Here is a 7,305-nt window from a genome sequence, read left to right as displayed (position 1 = left end):
ATTCCCTCGTATGAAACATGAATATTACACCACGAGCCATAGATCCATATTTCATGAAGGGCAGAAAGAATTTAAACTATCTTAATTAATATATTTACTGTTCGATCACAGTCACGCAGAATTTTTTATAGCAGCATCATATTCCTTACTGACAGTAGTAATTGCTACAGCTTCCACGGTTGTATCTTAATGTAACTGAAAAGGACCTAAGGTCGACACTACAATCGTGAAAGCAGTAATAATATATATTAGATCTCGTAATACGTTCGTGCTACAACTTTCGTTCCCTCAAATTAGCCAAGTAGTTACTCAGAATCAGCTGTAACTCCATTTGCTGGTGATCTGCTAGTTGTATACCAAATGCGGATGTGATATCATTTAGAAATTATGTTAATTACGTTAACGTTATCTTGAAGTAAGGTAAGATATATATGACTGACGCAGCATTGTATTTCGGCGGTTTGGACGGTGAGGCTCGTTGTATCAATATATTTTAACATACAATATACTCGTATTTTTGTATAGTACTATAAAAAGAGACATAAGCGTTTATATTACGATGTAACTTATTCAGGGCCAAGTAGGACTCTACCGACCAACATTTAGAACTGGTACTAGCGACCTAAATAAGAAAAAAAGTCTATTAAACATGCGTACCTTAAGAACCATGAGCACTTGTTCGTCTTAGATACTTGCGAGGTGCCGGGGCTAGCAGTGTATTTAACACTCAATTCTTCTAGAATCTACATATGTACATGATGCTCTAAGCCCCCCCTATTCTAACTCCAACTTTTGCTGTTGCACAAGGATAAAAAAATACGCGAACTGACTCTAATCAACCCTGCCAGTGGAGTAGAAGAGAGCTTGGCACCTGCAATAATTTAATTTGATAAATAAGTTAAATAAACGAAGGTTTCATTAACATAGTGAGGAATGATGGGGTTGCTCTACCGATTAACAGAATGAAAGTTCTGTCCAAAATAACAATATGATTTATTAAGACTAAACACAAAATAATAAACAAAAACACATGAAACATTTATAGTACAACAGATTGGCTCAAATTGGAGACTCAAACAAACGCTGTGAATGTGAAGTTGTCCCTAAACTAGATTGTGAGGATTATGACGAAGTGGTATGTGCAGCCAATTCCTTGCAACTCAAATCTTAGAGAAAACACATAGCCAACCCAACATTAATTGCTGCTACCCAAGACAGAACAAAGTTAGAAAAAGACGAACAGGCGCGCTCTGTTGAGCTCTAATTATCACCTAGGAAAATCCCTGTCTGCCGGTGCTGCGGACATACCTTACCAAACTGTCTTCTTAACTGCCAGAACACGATCTGGCGTACCGGAGCCGATGGCTGGTTACTTCGACGTCCTCGACCGAAAGGCGAGAGCCGACTACCAAGAGCACCCGTACAGGCCGAACACACCACATTCCCGCCCCCACGACAGTGGCCGTGGTTAAACGTTCCAATCAGCAACTCGAAAACCGGCGGAAAATTCCACTCCATTGCCGGAACACTACCATTTCACCAATGGAGTTTCTTTGCGCCAATTTCTGCGCCGATCTTGCTACGTCACGGAGCTATGCCCTGAGCAAGCCAATCACAGTTACTATTTTGCACAAAGCGCGGGAATTTTCCCGCCACAGCTGCCTGGGTGCACAAGTCATTCCCACGCCTCGCTGGTAGCCCGCCAGAAATTGTTTTCGCTAAGTTTCTGCAAAGTAACGGAACCTCTAGCCCAGCCGCTACTTCAGGCCCTGTGGGCGTGCCTCTTGACAATGTCGGCGTCTGGAAAGCATTCACTCGACTCCCTCACACCTGTCGGCTTACCCTTTCAAAGTCAGAGCCCGCCTGTCACTGGACCATCCGGGTGATGAGAGACGCTGCGTGTGAAGTCTGCGTGTGAAGGAATAGCAACTTTCCACTGCATGCAATTAGAGAGGAGAATCGTAAGATAGAAATATGAGAGGGGGCTCATGCCACCTCTCATACTGTGAAACACATCACTTATGCTGCAGGCTATTTGCTTTCCATATTCTGGGAGTGCTTTTCATATTCTGGTAGGAGGTACTATGTACCAATATAAGAACAAAAATCCAGTAAGCAGGGGTAGTAAAATGAATACTTTAAGAACTAGAAGCACTTAATCAAAACATCCACGGGTGTACTGCCAGTCTACAGTGTCCAACGGGCACAATATTTCGGCGATCATACATGTCGCCATCATCAGGTGAACTGACGGACTGAGCTCCTGCGAACGTGCCGGTAGGGAGATCCGTACGCTATGGCTACTCAGGGGGAACTGAGTTCGGTCACGGCGGCAGCCGATTTAAAGATTTAAATACCCTCCGCCCGCGGAGTACTCCCTCAGCCGTCCGCGCCCCGCCACAGTCACGGTTTATGAGGTCGTCATTGGTGTGAATTTCGATGGCCTCTCTAACAACGCTGTCCCAGTATCTCGACGTCTGTACCAGAATCCTCGTGCGTTCATACTCCATAGCGTGATTTTCCGACAAACAATGTTCAGCGATCGCCGACTTGCTCGGATACTTCAGTCGAGAGTGCCTCTGGTGTTCACGGCATCGATCCTCGACGGTACGCATCGTCTGACCAATATACGACTTGCCACATTGACACGGAATCTCGTACACGCCAGCCTTCCTCAGACCGAGGTCATCTTTGGCGCTCCCCACCAGTGCACGAATTTTATTCAGAGGACAAAGCACAGTTCCGACCCGGTGTTACTTCCAAATGCGGGCGATTTTCCCCGATAGAGCGCCTGTATATGGAATAAACGCGGTGCCTACCTCCTCCCTCGTGATTCCATCCATTTACACAGGTTGTGCACTAGTGGTTGGGCGGAGAGCACGTTGAACCTGCCACTCTGAGTACCCATTTTTTCGAAATATAGTTCTCAGATGTTCCAATTCCTGGGGCGGACTCTGCGTCAGAGATAGTGCGCGCCCTATGTACTAGAGTTTTAAGTATCCCATTTCTCTGTGAAGAGTGGTGGCAGCTGTCTGCGTGCAAATACAGATCAGTGTGCGTTGTCTTCCGGTACACCCCGTGACCTAGGGTGCCGTCAGCCCTTCTCTTCACCAAGACGTCGAGGAAAGGTAATTTACCATCCGTTTCAGTCTCCATAGTGAATTTCATGTTGGGGTGTTTGGAGTTTAGATGTGTAAGGAAGTCAAGGAGTTTATCCATACAATGTGGCCAGATGACGAACGTGTCGTCCACGTAACGGAAAAAGCAAGTAGGTTTCCATTCGGATGACGACAGGGCTTCCTCCTCGAAGTTCTCCATGTACAAATTCGCCACCACCGGTGAGAGTGGGCTACCCAAGGCGACTCCCTCCGTTTGTTCGTAGTAATCTCCATTAAAAAGAAAATACGTGGAGGTCAAGACATCCCTAAAAAGTTCAGTGATCTTCTCGTCAAACTTCTGACTAATCAATTCTAGTGACTCTCACAGGGGAACCCTCGTAAACGAGGAAACGACCTCAAATCTCACCATGATATCTGACTCATCCAATCTGAAGCTATCAAGGCGTTTACAAAATCCACGGAATTACGGATGTGATGAGGGCATTTACCCACATAAGGACTTAATATTCCCGTCAGGTATTTGGCCAACAAATATGTAGATGCCCTGATGTTGCTGACAATGGGGCATAATGGTACCCCCTCTTTGTAAACCTTCGGGAGCCCGTATAGTCTAGGCGGTTCCGGACGTTGCGGTAAGAATTTCTTAACGTCAACATCCGGTAAATCTGCGTCCTTGAGAAGCGACCTCGTCTTGTTCTCCACCTTCTTTGTAGGGTCAACGCTGATCTTCCGGTAGGAATCTTCATTTAGCAGGCTCTGCATCTTATCAGTGTAGTCCTTATGGGAGACAACAACTGTAGCATTGCCTTTGTCAGCCGGTAAGACAACAATTTCGGAGCGCTCCCTCAGATCACGAATGGCCGCCCTCTCTTTACTGGTGATATTTGACTTCATCGGCTTGGATTTCGTCAATGCACGACAAGTTTCACGACGTAATTCCTCAGCTGATTCAGGCGGAAGTCGAGCTGCAACCTGTTCAACAGCATTAACAATTTCTGCGACCGGAGTGAACTTAGGGGTGGGAGAGAAGTTGAGACCTTTCTGCAAAACCGAGACCGCATCATCACTCAACACCATGCCACATAAATTGATGACTGTCTTGCACGGAACCTGCAGAGACGGTCTGTCAGGAGACGTGAGAACGTAGCTGTTTGACGTCCCGTTGCCTTCTTATGGGCGGAATCAGCTGCAACCCAGGTGACACCATCAATCCAATCTCATGACCCATCTTGTTCTGCAGAAAAGATGTGTTTAATAGTTTCACATCAGCGAAGATAAGCAACAGCTCTTGAGGTACTTCCTTTAGTGCACTGTTGCCTCATTTTTTTATCTTGTTTTGGTCTCTACTTTCACCTCTCGAAATGTAATAAGCAAAAAGTTTTTAGTGGAAGTACCTCACATTGGAGAAGATAAAGAAACACTCCTATTTCTTAAGGTATGTATTTTAGAGCCCATGTTTACTAGACTTTTTTCTTGCATTGGTTAATACTACCATCTCTCAAAATCTTTCAGATGATGATCTTTCAGTAGAAGGGATGCCGAGCGGTCCTAGGCACTTCAGTCTGGAATCGCGCGACCGCTACGGTCGCAGGTTCGAATCCTGCCTCGGGCATGGATGTGTGTGATGTCCTTAGGTTAGTTAGGTTTAAGTAGTTCTAAGTTCTAGGGGATAGATGACCTCAGATGTTAAGTCCCATAGTGCTCAGACCCATAGAAGGGATGTCTCTCACAAAAGTGAAAATGGACAATTGCTCATAGTTCTTAAGATACGCATTTTAGAGCGCACGCTAGTACACATACTTTACTTCTTTTGATTCATGCTACCATCTCTCAAATTACGCTAAAGAATGAGAGTGAAGATTACCAAATGTTCACAATTCTTAAGGCCGGCATTTTAGAGCCCAGTTTACCACACTTTTTTTTTTTTTTTTGTTTGAGTTCTGGGTTACCTTGTATTTACTTCTGCAAGGATGGAGTTCACAAATTGTGACACGTTAACACAAGCGGCTTTTAATTCATTGTTTATTATTATATGTCAGGACGGAGTCTATACTACCTCCAACTGTTACAGGTTGGTTACAAGAGGAATTTAGTTTATCGTGTAGTGTTGAGTCGCTAGGCTGATGTTAACTTCAGAGTGAAATTTTGTTTGGGATTTCACTGTCAGTTCCCACTTCACCAGTTTGGGTACTGTAGCACTAATGCTAGCGATTTTGTCATCAGGAACAACTCATAAAGTAACATCTCAATATGTATTCGTTTCTTTCCTTCAGGTTAGCCACACAGATGCTCAAATTCACCTATGATTCCATTTGCTGCTGATGTAATTGTAGTTTGCCAGATGAGCTTCATGACGCCCCATTATCAGTCGTTATCTATCGAACTGATGCTGTTAACTAATTTCATTGGTTTGTAGGTCCCAAGTGTACTCAGTTCATTATTTTAAAGGTAGCACTTTTTGATCAAAAACTCATTAAGTAATATATTGCAATCATCTGGAAGTTATCTGAACCGAAAGAAACGCCAAAAGAAGTAATAACAGACCAAAGCGTCTTGAAACCCACAATTTATTTCAGCCAATGTGTTACAAATAGGTAAGTGCTTTTCTTTTTTGGATCACTACGTTCAATATGAACGTGTTATCTTAAGTAAGCTTATTTTTAATAACACATACTAATCAAATCACTTTACCATATTTCAGCCACGTAAGATTTCCACTGCCTAGTGCCACTCATTCCTCTACAGGGTTAACAAAGCAAAAGTGTTCGCCAAAATAATGACGTGGGATTGATCCTTGTTAATGAACAGTAGAACTGACGACTGAAGAAAATCCTGAATCCCGTGATTTTGATGCACAAATCGGTAGCTATCACGTGTTTGCGTATGTGCATCTATTTCCCGCATGCTCTGTCCCCAGGACTTCGCTGTCAGCACATTTAAGAGAGTGAGAAGAACAGTCGTGTCTGGTGAGAATTTGAAGTAACACGAAATGGTGCTGACGACAAAACAGTGGGTGTTGACTTTCGAGTATTATGCGAAGCGCAATTCACGGAAAAGCGTATGCAGAACTGTTTGCGCAAGAGTTTTCGACCAAAAGCGTTTTGAAAATATTAGTGGAGAAATGGCCCGTAAAGTGCTCTGTAGAGAATAAACACCAAAAATAACCGGAAAAAGTCGGACACTAATAAACATCGCTCGAGTGAAGGCACACCTGGAATAAAGTCCAACGAAATCTCGACGCGGCTAATCTGTGCAGGAGGGAATTATACTGAAGCGCCAAAGAAACTCTTATGGGCATGCATATTTAAATAAAGAGTTTTGTAAACAGACAGAATACGGCGCTGCGGTCGGCAACGCCTATATAAGACAACTGTCTGGTGCAGTTGTTAGATTGGTTACTGCTACTACAGTGGCAGGTTTTCAATATTTAAGTGAGTATGACGGTATTGTTACAGTGGGTGCAAGAGCGATGGGACCCAGCATCTCCGAGGTAGCGATGAAGTAGGGATTTTCCCATACGACCATTTCACGGGTGTACCGCGAATATCAGGAATCCGGGAAGACGTCAAATCTCCGACATCGCTGCTGCTGGAAACATATCCTGCAAGAACGGGACCAACGACGACTGAAGAGAATCGTTCAATGACGGAAGGGCAATCCTTTCGCAAGTTTCTGCAGATTTCAGTGCTGAGCCATGACAAAGTGAAAGTGTGCGAACCATTCAATGAAACATCGTCGATATGGGCTTTCGGAGCCGAAGGCCCTCTCGTGTACTCTTGATGACTGCCCGACACAAAGCTTTACGACCCGCCTTGGCTCGTGAACACTGACAGTGGACTGCTGATGACTGAAGACATGTGGCCTGTTTAGACGAGTCTCATTTCAAATAGAATAGAGCGAAAGGTCGTGTGCGGGTATGGAAGCAAGATCATGAAACTATGGATCCTGCTTGTCAGCATGGGACTCTTCAGCTGGTGGACGATCTGTATTGGTATGAGGCATTCGCAGCTGGACCCCTGATACGTCTACATACGACTCAGACAAGTGACACCTACGTAAGCATCCTGTCTGATCACCTGCATCCATTTATGTCCATTGTGCATTACGACGGACTTGGCCAATTACAACAGGACGATACGACACCCCACGTGTCGAGAATTCCTATAGAGCAGCTACAGGATCACTC

Source organism: Schistocerca cancellata, chromosome 5 (assembly GCF_023864275.1).
Source record: "Schistocerca cancellata isolate TAMUIC-IGC-003103 chromosome 5, iqSchCanc2.1, whole genome shotgun sequence".
NCBI classification, from domain to species: Eukaryota; Metazoa; Arthropoda; class Insecta; order Orthoptera; family Acrididae; genus Schistocerca; species Schistocerca cancellata.
The sequence above is the reverse complement of the archived record's forward strand: the minus strand, read 5'-3'. Positions refer to the sequence as shown.